This window comes from Eriocheir sinensis, unplaced genomic scaffold (assembly GCF_024679095.1).
Source record: "Eriocheir sinensis breed Jianghai 21 unplaced genomic scaffold, ASM2467909v1 Scaffold150, whole genome shotgun sequence".
Taxonomy (NCBI): Eukaryota; Metazoa; Arthropoda; class Malacostraca; order Decapoda; family Varunidae; genus Eriocheir; species Eriocheir sinensis.
The window spans coordinates 350,142-365,892 of record NW_026110851.1 but is presented as its reverse complement, the minus strand read 5'-3'; positions in this window follow the sequence as shown (position 1 = coordinate 365,892).

Here is a 15,751-nt window from a genome sequence, read left to right as displayed (position 1 = left end):
CTAAGGCAAAAAATAATGAGTAAAAAAAATAAAAAGCATGCTAATCGCTGCCCCCAGAGAAGAAGAATATGTGTGTGTGTGTGTGTGTGTGTGTGTGTGTGTGTGTGTGTGTGTGTGTGTGTGTGTGTGTGTGTGTGTGTGTGTGTGTGTGTGTGTTGGTAATCCTTCGCACTGGTCCCTGGGCGTGAGTCTTGGAGTAACAGAGAAAAAAATCAAACACACTTTCTTTTGCAGGATATTAAAAGTAAAAGAAATATTATGAATGAAGACACTCACCTTGTAGGATAACAAGCATCGTCCCGTAGCCATACACGTTTTTTATATATTGTTTTGCAGTAATGGAGCAGCTCAGGGGCAAAACCAAACAAACAAATACACAACAAGTGATAATATGACAAGGCTTCTGGACCATGAACGTGAAAACCTCATGAGAACCCGATTAATCTCCTTTGTGGCTTAGTTGTTGTGGGAGCCAGAAGCGTCTGGGAATACATCAAAAGGCGCCTGTGCCGAGGCTGAATTTAGCCCAACACCTGAGGACACCTTGATGACGTCAGGCCCACGATATGACATCACAGGGAAAACATGTAAACAAGCACACACACACACACACACACACACACACACACACACACACACACACACACACACACACACACACACACACACAGACAGCTCCAGTAGCTCAGTGGATAAAGCTCTGCCCTGTTAGGCTCCGGCCTGGCAGGCGGAGGTTCGAGCTCCGCTCAGGCTGAAATTTTCAGCTTACAAGGAACAGTCCTCCCCTTGAGCAAGAGGGACGGGGGTGTGGTGCGTGCAGGTCCCAGAAGTCCCCGAAGATCGACTGTAATGAGTCTTGCTCTAAATGGGGAGGATGTTGTCTGAATATTGGTGGGCTAATAAGGGGCGTGGCTTAGAGTTAAGTCCACGACAAGGACGTAGGGGTAGCCAGAATAGTGTGATGTACTGTGCGACCTGCAAATCAATAACGGCAGAGTACATGACGGCAGATGAAGCGGTAATAATGACAGGCTTCGTGGAGGGCGTGGACGAGAGGGCAGCGCAGGGAGGTGGTGGTGAGTGTAGAGCCCTGGGACTCGTATTCTCAAAGGCTTCGGGCTCTTGGTACGATACTTTTCTAAGGCAACAGGAATAATGCGTCGGGTTCTCAAGCGTGTTTTGCCTGTTCATGGCGTAGAAATCTTGCAAAATTACCGCCAGAAATATGGAAACACCATGGAAATCCCTACAACTTCTACGAGAGCCTCTTGAAATTGAGATCCCAAGGCCTCGAAACGTTTGAGAACGTGGGTCCTGGGAAGGTATTCTCAGACACTTCCACCTCTCACACCATCTATTTCCCAAGGCCACAAAGCAGATAAGTCGGGTTCTCATGAGTATTTTTAACGTTCACGGTGCATAAGCCTTGTCAAACTATCACTAGACTCAAAAAACTACCCATGGCAATACCCACAACAACCTCCACGATAGTTTAATCAAATGTGGGGGAGTGAACCCCGAAATGTTTGAGAATATGGGCCTTTGACTCCGGTGACTTCGTGCGTGCGTCTCAGGAACATCATGCGAACGGAAGGAATAGTCGATTAGTTCCTGACAGCTGCGAAGGTGTGTGTGTGTGTGTGTGTGTGTGTGTGAGAGAGAGAGAGAGAGAGAGAGAGAGAGAGAGAGAGAGAGAGAGAGAGAGAGAGAGAGAGAGAGAGAGAGAGAGAGAGAAAACATACACACACACACACACACACACACACACACACACACACACACACACACACACACACACACACACACACATATATACGGTGGTTGAATGGATAGCGTGACGGCGCCGCGTTCAGGACGACGCGAGTTCAATCCCCGCCCGGTGCCACCAAGCTGGGATTTTTCAGCCGCCGCCGAGTGGCTTAAAACTACCCACATGCTGTCCAGAAGACCACCTATCAACCCGGACTCAAGATTCTAGGATTAAAGATGAGCTCCGGGAGGGTAGCATGAGCCAGTGCAAGAACGGGCTGGGCCGACCATCAGGCCCCACCCGGAAGAGGCCTTGGGCCGACCTTCAGGATCCACCGGAAGAAGCCTACCGGCGCAATAGGCCACGACGTAAAAAAAAGAAAAACAATAATAATATAAAATACTCCCGATCAGGTACCAAATATTTCCACCTAAACTTCAATATCCTTATAAATCATGTCCCCTTAAGACCACACTAACTACCGCAATAACCAATCCACCAAACATCAACACTGGAAAGACACAACAGCTAAACATTCATTAGTAACTACAACATCCTTTCAGTATTCTTATGGGAGCTATAGAGTCAGTGGACCGCTTCTTCATTCACGTTAGCACTTGACCTCATGCAATAAACATCAACACCAGAAAGACATAACCGGTATAGGAAATTCACACGTGTCTACAACGTTAATAAGTGTGTTTATCCTCCCTAGTGTCTGTGTTACGCTTCTTCATTTACATTAACATAATTATACCTCGGCTTCTTTACCCCACAAAAAATCAACACCAAAAAAAGACAACTGACGAACATTAACTCGTAACTACAATATAGTATGTTTATGATTCCCAGAGTTTGAGGAACGCTTCTTCATTGACGTTAACACAATCATACCTCGGCTTCTTTACCCCACAAAACATCAACACCAAAAAAAGACAACTGGCGAACATTAATTCGTAACTACAATATAGTATGTTTATGATTCCCAGAGTTTGTGGAACGCTTCTTCATTGACGTTAACATAATCATAACTCGGCTTCTCTACTCCACTATACATCAACATCAAGAAATATACAACTGTTAGACATTCACTCGTAACTACAACATCAATTACTAGTATGTTTATGATTCCCAGGGTCCGTGTAACGCTTCTTCATTTACGTTAACATAATCATAACTCGGCTTCTTTACCCCACTAAACATCTACATTAAGAAATATACAACTGCCAGACGTTCACTCGTAACTACAGCATCCTTTCAGTGCTTTTATGCGCCCCAGAGTGAGTGGAACGCTTCTTCAGTCACGTTGTCATATTCATTAAAATGCGTGAGGTGGCGACATTATTCAGGCAGAGAGGCGAGGGAAGGGAGGATAGGGAGAGCGTGGCGGCGGCACAGCTCGTGTTGACACACCACTGTGACCTCTAGACAAGCGAAGCCGGTGACTCGGCAGAACCTGATGTGCTCGCCGTGAACCCGGTCGTCGTATGAACCAGGAAAGTCTGCTTTTCCTTTTCCTTCACATCTGGAGCAAACGGCGGTATTGTTAGACTCTGCCACCCCGCACATCAACTATTCCCAAAGGCCAAAATCGGGGGATTAATCGGGTTCTATCGAGTGTTTTTAGGTTCACAGTACAGAAGAAGGGTCGAACTACCACCAGGCTGATACAACTACCGTTGGAAATGCCCAAAACTCCTACGAAAGCCTTGTCAAATAGGTGTGCTTGGGCGCCGAAATGTTTGAACACATGACCCATAGGCGATCGCTCTTTCCTTTCCTTTCCTTTTCTTTCCCTTCCCTTCCCTTCCCTTCCCTTCCCTTCTCTTCTCTTCTCTTCTCTTCTCTTCTCTTCTCTTCTCTTCTCTTCTCTTCTCTTCTCTTCTCTTCTCTTCTCTCTCTCTCTCTCTCTCGCCCTCCCTCCCTCGCCCTCTCTCCCTCTCTCCCTCTCTCCCTACACCTGTTGCGTTGGCCCAGACGAGCACGCACCGCCGTCCCCTTGGCAGACTGACACACTCACACACTCCCTGGCAGACGCTGTTGCTCGTTATCCCAAAGAATGGCGCACCTCGTCCAGCCCGCCGCCAGTGTTTGTCATGCACACCGAGGCCACGACAACGCCTGCCAAGGGCCGTCCGCTGAACACTGCGAGGCGAGGCTGGGCTGAGGATGACGGACATTTACACTCACGCCTTGCACTATCACTCCCTGGCCATTCACCCCCTCCCTCCCCCTCCATCCTTACCCTTCCACCCCGGCAACTCCACCTAACCCCACCTTTCCTATCCTTATTCCCTTGATGATATGGATAATAGCTTGATGGAAACAGATGGATAGATGTAATATTGATGGAGAGATGGAAAGATAAATGGAGATAATAGATTAATAGACTGACAGATAGATGCAATACTAAAGGAGATATAGTAAGATGGTTGGAGATAGATAGATACAGGTAGAGTAATAGATTGAGAGATAGACAGATAGTATATTGGATAGATACAAAAATTGTAGACGTATATAGAGAGGTAATAAGACAGATCACACACACACACACACACACACACACACACACACACACACACACATGAGACTAATTCTGGACTATGATAGCAGGGAAGTAAAGTTTTCGAGTCGACTTAGTCCTGAATTAGGGAGTCCACTGCCAGGCTCAAAACTTGTATTCTACGCGTAAAATGAGTTCAGAAACACCATTTATTTAAATTAGAGAGAGTGTGGGTTTGTGGGTGGGGGATAGAGAGAGAGAGAGAGAGAGAGAGAGAGAGAGAGAGAGAGAGAGAGAGAGAGAGAGAGAGAGAGAGAGAGAGAGAGAGAGAGAGAGAGAGAGAGAGAGAGAGAGAGAGAGAGAGAGAGAGAGAGAGAGAGAGAGAGTGAATAAGAAGGAAGGAAGGAAAAATGAAAGAATGAATGAGAGAACGAAAGAGAAAAGAAAAAGAAAGAAAAAGAGTGAGAAAAAGAAAGAAAAGAAAGAAAAAATCCGAAAGAAAAAAGAAAAAAAAAGAGAATGAATGAATGAATGAGAGCGAGAGTGACAGACAGACAGAGCCAGAACCAGAGAGACAGAGAGAGGTCGTGGAAAGGTCATAAACACTCGACAGCATGTAAGTCAACTGGCCGGGGCTGAGAGACTGCAGGCAAGAGGGTAATGGAAGACGTAAGGGAGAGCGGAGGCTGAATATTCATGGCGGAGGGAAGGAAGAGGACCAGCCGGGAGAGACAAGCTGGGAGGACCGTTTTCTGAGACACTTTCGGCTCCCACAACTCATTCCCAAGGCCACAAAGAGGATTAATCGGGTTCTCAGGAGTATTTCTTTGGGTTCATGATACAGAAGAAGGGTCAGACTATAACTAGGCTCGTAAAACTACCCATGGAAATACTAACACAACCTCTACGTAGGCCCGTATTCTGGGACGCTTTCGACTCCCATAACAACTATTCTCCCAAGGCCACAAAAGGGATTGATCGGGTTCTCATGACCATTTCTTAAGGTTCATGATACAGAAGAAGGGTCAGACTACCACCAGGCTCATAAAACTACCCACCATCCAGAAGAGGCAAGCTAGGAGGACCGTATTCAGGAACGTTTTCGGCTCCCACAACAACTAATTCCCAAGGCCACAAAGGGAATTAGTCGGGTTCTCATGAGTGTTTCTTTACGTTCATGGTGCAGAAGCCTTGTCACACTATCATTAGGTTCATAGAAATATCCATGGAAACATTTACACAACCTCTACGAAAGCCTTATCAAATGTGAGTGTGTGAGCCCCGAAATGTTTGAGAATATGGATTTGATCTCTCTCTGATTATCTTCATATATGTCAGTCTCACTTGCATCAGAATCACGGCGCTCCACAAAGAGGTCACGATATAACACTGCCTTTACCCTTAATACACGCCATATATCTGCATTACTCAGCCTCAACTAACCTTCCCTTGTACTAACGCTGCCTATACTCTTTAATACATGCCATTTACCTGCATTAACTAACATCAACATAGCTTCCCTTATTCCCAACAATGTCTTTAAAATTAATGCACGTCATTTGTCTGCATTACCTGACCTAAACGTAACTTCCCATTCTCTAACTGCTTGTACTCTCAATTTACGCCCTTTGTCTACATACCCTAACGTCAACATAGCTTTTTAATACACACCATTTTCCTGCATTCCTTGGCCTCAATGTAACTTCCCTTTGTCTAACACTGTCTCTGATCTTTGTACTCGTCATTTCTCTGCATTACCTAACCTCAACGTCGCTTCCTTTCTCTCCCGGGCAGCTAAGGTCGGAGGGTCGCGCCAGGCCATCCATCCGTCTCTCCACACAGCGGCCCAGCGATCAGTCACCAGGCTTGTCCCTCTGAGCACACACGCCATTACCCACCCTCGGAGCTCTGTACACGCCGGCCCTTCTCTTCCTTGGTGCAAAAAATGTAGGATGATGATTATGGAGTGTCAGTGGATGGTAAGAATTGAGCCTTTACTAAGAACGTTGGGAAGAAATGATGACAAGAATTCTACCTTTACAAAAACGTGGGAAAGCTAATTCAAAAGGGCCAGGAGATATGTTAAGAGTACTTCCTTTACACAAAATCAAGATGAAGTAACTCGTACACTAATCCACTGTTAGCGATACGGGAAACGAAACCACAATGGGAAATCGCACGCAAGACGCTCCTCCACACACATACACGCACGCAACTCTATGAATGATATCACACGCAAATCACTAATCCGTAAAGAAACGCAGACAAGACGCTCAACCACACACAAAAAACGCACACAACACGCGACTCCACTAATAAAATTACACGCAAATCGCTGATCCATAAAGAAAGGCAGGCAAGACTCTCTACCACACTCACAAAAAACGCACACAACACGCGACTCCAATAAAATCACACGCAAATCGCTGATCCAGAATAAAAAAGAAAAGCAGGAAGAACACTGAAGCCAATCATCAAATCAACTGAACCCCAAAATTATCTTAATGATCCTCTCAGTATGAGCTCTGAAATTACTAAGGGAAGGAAACAAAGCAATTGGAGCGCCTTATTTTTGCACGAATCAGTTGGCAGTCAGATATGAATGATATCACACGCAATAAAAGCCCACCGTGGTTTAATAGCGAAATTAAACAATCAGTCAATGAGAGAAAATTGTTTTACAGGTTAAAGAAAGAACAAAGCACGCCCGAAAACATTAAACTTTATAATGATGCCAGGCGACGAGTAAAAAGACTAGTAGGTCAGGCAAAGCGTAGATATGAAAAAAAATATTGCAGCCAACTGTAAAAATAATCCGAAATCTTTTTTCAGTTACATAAACAACATAAAGGCGATCAAAAGTGGTATTGGACCGTTAACAAACAGCGACGGTGCACTAGTGACTGACAGCCAACACATTGCAAACCTCTTAAACAATTACTTTTCCTCGGTGTTTAATACTAACAGTCTTCCTCTCGCTACCACCAACACCAGTACTATTGTAAATCTCGAGCATGCATTGCCTAATTTTGAAATAACAACCAATGAAGTCCTTAAAGCTCTCCATTCACTTAAAACAAATAAAAGTCCCGGACCCGACAAAGTATATCCTATACTGCTTAAAGAAACAAAGACCGAAATACTCTCCTCCCTCACTACCGTATTCAATATGTCCTTGCGACAAGGCATCGTCCCTTCGGATTGGAAAAAGGCTAACGTGACACCGATTTTTAAGAAAGGAGACAAAAAAATACCAGGTAACTACCGACCCATTAGTCTAACTTCAATTGTAGGTAAGCTACTCGAGAGCATAATTAGAGACAAAATTGTGAGTTACCTCGAAAGCCACTCATTAATTGGGGATTCACAACATGGCTTCCGTAACAAAAGATCCTGCCTGTCAAACCTACTGACCTTTTATAACTATCTCTTCTCAATTTATGACGTAACTAAATCAGTGGATGTAGTCTATCTTGATTTCCAGAAAGCGTTTGATAAAGTCCCACATCATAAATTACTTTATAAATTAAAGCAAATAGGTATTGACGGTCAAGTAAACCAATGGATCGCAAATTGGTTGAGCAACAGACAACAAAGAGTTGTGATTGACGGATTTAACTCAGAGTGGGCGCCGGTCAATAGTGGCGTCCCTCAGGGCTCGGTTCTTGGCCCAGTGCTCTTCATTATTTACATCAACGACGTGGATGTTGGACTCAATAATCGCATTAGTAAATTTGCAGACGACACAAAGATTGGTAACTCGGTTCTCACTGACGAAGACAGGCAAAGCCTCCAAGAGGATTTGCACAAAATTTCAGCTTGGTCGGATAAATGGGAGATGCCCTTTAACGTAGACAAGTGCCAGGTCCTTCAAGTTGGAACAAAAAATAAGAAGTTCGATTACGAAATACGCGGCGTTAAACTCACAAGCGTTCAATGCGTTAAGGACCTGGGGATTAAAATCGCGTCAAACCTCAAATTCTCACATCAATGCATCGATGCAGCAAATAAAGCGAACAGAATGTTGGGCTTCATTAAAAAAAACTTTTCATTCAAGAATAAAGATGTAATACTTCCGCTCTACAATAGTTTAGTCAGACCCCACTTGGAATATGCGGTATAGTTTTGGTCTCCCCACCATGCAAAGGACATTGCTAAATTAGAAGGTGTTCAGCGTCGAGCAACAAAAATGATCCCTTCCTTGCGCAACAAATCCTACGAAGAAAGGCTTTCCACCCTTAACATGTTCTCTCTTGAGAAACGTCGCCTCCGAGGAAAACTGATCGAATATTTTAAAATACTTAATGGTTTCACGAATCTAGACAGAACAAAATTGTTTATGATCGATGACACTTTGCGAACGAGGAACAATGGCACAAAACTCAAATGTAGACAAGTAAATTCAGACTGCACCAAATTTTTCTTCACCAACGTTGTAGTGCGAGAATGGAATAAGCTCCCACCATCAGTGGTCCAGTGTAACACGATTGATTCCTTTAAAAACAAGCTCGACCGTCACTTCCTTGAACTTAATATTAACTAGAGTAGAAAAGCAACGTTTTGGAGCCATCTGATTAATGTAAAATCACTTAGGTTTAAGGACAGACCACCTAGCCTGGACCATGGGGTCTGTGTGGTCTGATTTTCTATGTCAATCTATGTAAATCAGTCTTTACAATACGCTAGACAAAATTCATCAGTGTAGTTTACTGCTGCAGATGGGTCCCAAGGCAGGCAACTCCATTCCTTTGTTCACGAGTCAGCCGCGGAAACAACAGACTATGGAAGGCCTTATCATTGCACACCAGTTGGCAATCCTTACACCAGCAGTCCTTCCACCACGCTGGTCAAGAGTATCAACAACAATATCAGCCCGAGTGTAGCGCCTCAGGTGGGTCCCGAGACAGTCACTTAGTCACCCTTGCTTAAGAATCGAAGGAAACACAGCATATAAGAAGTCTGTTAGCCCGCATGAGTTCCCAGTCAGTCCTTACACCACGCTAGTCAACGCCCCCATCGTCATCAGTGTAGTAGTGTATCGCTGAAGGTGGGTCTCGAGGTAGGCAACTACGCGCCTTTGTTTACGAATAAGCCAAGGAAATACAGCATATGGAGACCTTGGTTACCTCGCATCAAGTAGCAGTCAGTCCTTACCACCACGCTAGTCAACAGCATCAACATCAACATAACTATCAGGCCGAGCGTATCAGATCCATCACCTTAGTATACGCGTCAGCCAAGGAAACACAGCATATGGAAGACCTTGGTTACTTTGCATCAGGTCAGTCCTTACACACACACACACACACACACACACACACACACACACAATATATAGTCAATACCACCACCATCACCAGCAGTTACGCTCCCGTTTATGAATTGGAGAAGGAAACAGACTATATGGAAGGCGCTTTTTACCCGTCATCAGTTGGCAGCCAGTCCTTACCCCACAAGTCACCATCACCATCATCAGCTGAGTGTAGCGCTGCAGGTGGGTGTCCCGAGGCAGGCAACTCCACTGGTCCATTGGGGGGGGGAGAGAGAGAGAGAGAGAGAGAGAGAGAGAGAGAGAGAGAGAGAGAGAGAGAGAGAGAGAGAGAGAGAGAGAGAGAGAGAGAGAGAGAGAGAGAGAGAGAGAGAGAGAGAGAGAGAGAGAGAGAGAAATTTACATAGATTTACATAGAAAATCAGACCACACAGACCCCATGGTCCAGACTTGGTGGTCTGTCCTTAAACCTAAGTGATTTTACATTAATCAGAAGACTCCAAAACATTGCATTTCTACTCTAGTTGATATTAAGTTGAAGGAAGTGACGGTCGAGCTTATTTTTGAAGGAGTCAATCGTGTTACACTGGACCACTGATGATGGGAGCTTATTCCATTCTCGCACTACAACGTTGGTGAAGAAAAATTTGGTGCAGTCTGAATTTACTTGTCTACATCTGAGTTTTACGCCATTGTTCCTCGTGCGCAAAGTGTCATCGATCATAAACAATGTTGATCTGTCTACATTCGTGAAACCATTAAGTATTTTAAAACATTCGATCAGTTTTCCTCGGAGGCGACGTTTCAAGAGAGAACATGTTAAGTGTAGAAAGCCGTTCTTCGTAGGATTTGTTGCGCAAGGAAGGGAGCAATTTCGTTGCCCGACGCTGAACACCTTCTAATTTAGCCCTATCCTTTGCAGGGTGGGGAGCCCAACAATGTAACGCATATGACCAGTGGGGTCTGACTAAACTGTTGTAGAGCGAGTATTACATCTTTATTCTTAAATAAAAGTTTTTTAATGAAGCCCAACATTCTGTTCGCTTTATTTGCTGCATCGATGCATTGCTGTGAGAATTTGAGGTTTGACGCGATTTTGACCCCAAGTCCTTGACGCACTGAACGCTTTTGAGTTTAACGCCGCGCATTTCGTAATCAAACTTCTTATTCCTCGTTCCAACTTGAAGGACCTGACACTTGTCTACGTTAAAGGGCATCTCCCATCTATCCGACCAAGTTGAAATTTTGTGCAAATCCTCTTGAGGCTTTGCCTGTCTTCGTCAGTGAGAACCGAGTTACCAATCTTTGTGTCGTATGCAAATTTACTAATGCGGATATTGAGTCCAACATCCACGTCGTTGATGTAAATAATGAAGAGCACTGGGCCAAGAACCGAGCCCTGAGGGACGCCACTAGTGACCGGCGCCCACTCTGAGTTAAATCCGTCAATCACTACTCTTTGTTGTCTGTTGCTCAACCAATTCGCGATCCATTGGTTTACCTGACAGTCAATACATATTTGCTTTAATTTGTAAAGTAATTTTTGATGCGGGACTTTATCAAACGCTTTCTGTAAATCAAGATAGACTACGTACAGTGATTTGGTTACTTCATAAACAGTGAAGAGGTCGTTATAAAAGGTTAATAGATTTGATAGGCAGGATCTTTTGTTTGGGTAGCCTTGTTGTGAGTCCCCAATTAATTTGTGGCTATCAAGGTAACTCACAATTTTGTCGCTAATTATGCCTCAAGTAGCTTACCTACAACCGAAGTTAGACTAATGGGCCTGTAATTACCTGGTACTTTTTGTCTCCTTTCTTAAAAATCGGTGTCACGTTAGCCTTTTTCCAATCTGAAGGGACAATGCCTTGTCGCAAGGACATATTGAATACGGTTGTGAGGAGAGTATTTCGCTCTTTGTTTCTTTCAGCAGAGTTGGATATACTTTATCAGGTCCAGGACTTTTATTTGTTTTAAGTGATTTGAGGGCTTTAATGACTTCATCGGGTTTTATTTCAAAGTTAGACAATGCATGCTCGGGAATTACATTAGTACTGGTGTTGGTGGTGGTGGTGGAGGACTGTTATTATTAAACACCGAGAAAACGTAATTATTTAATAGGTTTGCAACGTGTTGGCTGTCAGTCACTAGTGCACCGTCGCTGTTTGTTAAAGGTCCAATTCCACTTCTGATCGCCTTTCTGTTGTTTATGTAACTGAAGAAGGATTTCGGATTATTTTTACAGTTGGCTGCAATATTTTCTTCATATCTACGCTTTGCCTGACGCACTAATCTTTTACTCGTCGCCTTGCATCATTGTAAAGTCTAATGTTTTCGGGCGTGCTTTGGTCTTTCTTTAACCTGTAAGACAATTTTCTCCTTGACTGAGTGTTTAATTTCGCTATTAAACCACGGTGGACTTTATTAGTGTTAATTCGCTTCTCGCACAAGGGTACAAATGTGTCCTGCTGAGTGAGTAAGTGATTTTTAAAGTTTAGCCAGGCGTCCTCTGCATTGCCGTCATCTGATAGTTGCATATCTATTAGTTTTCGTCGGATTTCTACGAAGTTGGCTCTTTTGAAATTGGGCACCTTAACTTTATTTTCAGTCACCGATGTTTGAGCTCTAATGTCAACGCGCACTAGTTTATGATCGCAGGAACCGAGGTGTTCTCCTACCGTGACATTACTGACTAGGTTATCTTGGGTCGCTATAACAAGGTCAAGTATGTTATTTTGTCGAGTTGGTTCAGAAACCATTTGGCTTAGATAATTTTCCTCTAGAAATTCGATCATTCTATGGGACTCACCTTCTGTACCCGACAGTGTCGCCCAGTCGATATGGGGAGGTTAAAGTCTCCTAGTATCAGTGAGTCGCTGTTATTAAGTGACTGCCTTAAGACGCTGTACATTTCAAGATCGCCATCAAGTGATTGCCCTGGAGGCCTGTAAGTGACAGATATATTTAAATTGACTTTTGCAATGTTTACTCGCACGCACAAATGTTCAACGTTACTGTTTCTTGGTGTTTTGTCAGTAGGTTGCAAGTAGCTTTTTAAAAAAAAGGGCGACACCACCCCCTCTACGGTTTACACGATCATTGTTGAAGAATCTGTAGCCATCTATGTTGTATTCGGAACTTAAATCAATATTAGTGGTGTCAATAAATGTTTCGGTTATAGCAATTACGTCAAAGTTTTCTGTCAAAGCAAGACATCGCAGTTCATCAAACTTGTTTCTTAGGCTACGCGCATTGAAACTAAGGACTCTTAGGTTATCTTGAAGCTTGGTAATAGAGGTACTGGAGGGTTCAATGTTACGAGTCTGTTGCGGTGTATGGTGTCTATTTACACGGGCGGGATGGAAGGACGTGGCTGAGAGTCGTGTTTTGTTGTTCGGGCGTTACGTACGGCGGTGTTGAGGAGCCTTCCAAATATGGCTGCCCCCATGGGGGACAGGTGTATGCCGTCCCTTTGGAAAAGTCTACTCTGGCCGTAGAAATCGTTCCAGGCGTTAAAGAATTCGACGTCAAGCTCTCCGCAGAGAGTCTGCAGGCGGTTGTTGAGGCTGAAGGCCTTACTGTAGAAGTCGCCCTCATCCCATGTCCGTGGTAGAATTCCTGAAATCATAATATTAGGGGATTTAGACTTATACTGCTGGATGAGCCTACGGTACTTGTCCAGCAGTTCCTCAGACCGGGTCGTGGTGACGTCGTTTGTACCTGTGTGGAGAACAAAGAGTGAGTCATTAGAGGCCACAGCGGAGACCTCGTCCAGGGCAGCTGTGATGTCGTCAACACCAGCTCCAGGATAACAGTAGTTACGCCTACGACGGGGGACTCTGCCACAGAATTCAACCACCTGATGGCGAATCATAGAGTCACCGACCAAGAAGGTGCTCTGTTCCTCGTCCTCCTCCTCCAGTATGGCAAATCTGTTGTAGCAATGAGTAGGATAAATGGCTCTAGGGGCGGGTCTGGCCTCCTCTCACGGGGTGAAGCATTCAGCGTCAGCTCTACCGGTTCCTGTGACGTGCCTTCTTCGGAAGGTGGCTGGGCATCGAGTGCAGGTGAGGAGGGTGATGAGGCGTCCGTTGCAGGAGGGGCGACGATGTTGGCCTGGATAAACTCCTGCAAGGTATCAACAGTACTTGTTAGTTCGGTGATCTTCTTCTCGCCAGCCGTCAGCCTTTCGTCCTGTTGGAGGAGTCTCGTTTCCATCTGCTGTGTCAACAGGCAGATCTTGCAGACGGTCGATCGTCCTGAGAAGAAATGACCAGAGAAGTTTCCTGTGCAAGTCGAACATTTCTTAAGCGCCATCTTGGTAAGGAGGAGAGAGCAAGTGAGTAGTGTTTATCTATATATTTGCTTTGCTTTTTCTTTTCGTAGGGCAGAGGGACGCGTGTGTGAATAAGCGAGAGAGAGAGAGAGAGAGAGAGAGAGAGAGAGAGAGAGAGAGAGAGAGAGAGAGAGAGAGAGAGAGAGAGAGAGAGGGAGGGAGATAGTGAGGGAGTGAGGCAGAGCGCGAGGGACAGGGGGGGAGAGAGAGAGGGGGGGACAGAGATAGCGAGTGAGCAATGAGAGAGAGAGAGGGCAAGTGGGGGTAGTGAGAGAGAGAGAGAGGGGGGGGGGCAATGGAGAGGGGAGGCGAGAGAAAAGGAGGAGCGAAACGCGAGGGACGAGAAGGAGTGACGCAGGTGATGAAAAATTTAGAGGATTACTGTGTCTCTGGGGAATAATCTGGTCAAGTCAGGTCAGGTAAGTCTGAACACCTGCGTAGGGAGTGGCGTCGGAGTGGAATCTGGAAATATATAAAGAATGTGGCGGAAAGAGTGTAACACTGTGTTTTGTGTATAGGTGTATATATGTTTTACAGGGCGCTACTGCAAGAGGGTAGATACAGGCGGAGAGAGGTAGTAAAAATAAGGGCAACACTTAATCCTGTCCAGCGAAGCACGTGGTCGCACAGCAAACAGCACACCTCTGCGGGCAGCTAACTCGGTTGACAATAAGCAGTACGCAGCACGACGCGAAATAGCACACGGCACACAGCACAGCAAGATCTACAGTACAGTTCAGTACAGCACACGAGGGTGGAATCGCAAGCGAGAGAGGTCACGGAAGTGGGAGCACGTGCGGTTTGACCTCTCGGAGTGAGGGCAAGGCGAGAGAGAGAGAGAGAGAGAGAGAGAGAGAGAGAGAGAGAGAGAGAGAGAGAGAGAGAGAGAGAGAGAGACCTATATGTGCCTGTGGGTTGTGGTAGTGACTGTGAGAGAGAGAGAGAGAGAGAGAGAGAGAGAGAGAGAGAGAGAGAGAGAGAGAGAGAGAGAGATATATATATATATATATATATATATATATATATATATATATATATATATATATATATATATATATATATATATATATATATATATATAAACTGTTGGTCAAATTTTATTCTCTTTTGCCTTGCTTGTCCTGTATCCTTGCTCTGGATGAAATAAAGCTATCATTACAATTATTAATATCATTATTTATTTTTCCGAGGCCACAAGTAACCAACCCACCTCCTGTCCCCTTCCAGGTGCAGGCGGAGGGCACCATGACCTTCAGGCTGCTCCCGGCCAGCAGCTCGGTGCACCTCAGGGAGAGCAAGGTGAGGGTGCACGCCTACTTCCACTATGACCCCAAAGAGGACAACAAGCACATTCCCTGCAAGGAAGCCGGGCTGCCCTTCAACAAGCTGGACATCCTGCACATTGTGACCCAGGATGACCCCTACTGGTAAGCCCTGGTGACCTCATAATGAAGCTTTGTGGCTCTCAGGTGATCCAGTGTCCCGCTTGGCCTGCCCCACTCATGGGGAGCTATGCGGCTCAGGCCAACTGAGTGCTGGTGTGTGACTTTGCCCCTGCAGCACCCTGCTAGACCAGAGGACTTGACCGCTGCAGTGGTGCATTCCGTCCACTGGTGAGTCACACAGCTCCCCGTGGGTGTGGGGGTGAAACACACTGACACTGGATCAGCTGGGCGCACCAAACACAGCGTTCCACACAGCAGCCCCATCACAGTGTTCCCTGTGCTCTTATAGGCGACCCTTTACTGAAAACAACAATCACAGTCAAAGGAAACATTTGTAGAAGGTGCTGCAAAGGTGTCACTGGCCACTCACATAACTACATCGTCTGCCTTATGTACAAACACTGCCCCCCGTCTGCACAACAACAGGCCAACCCGAGGCAGGGCTGCT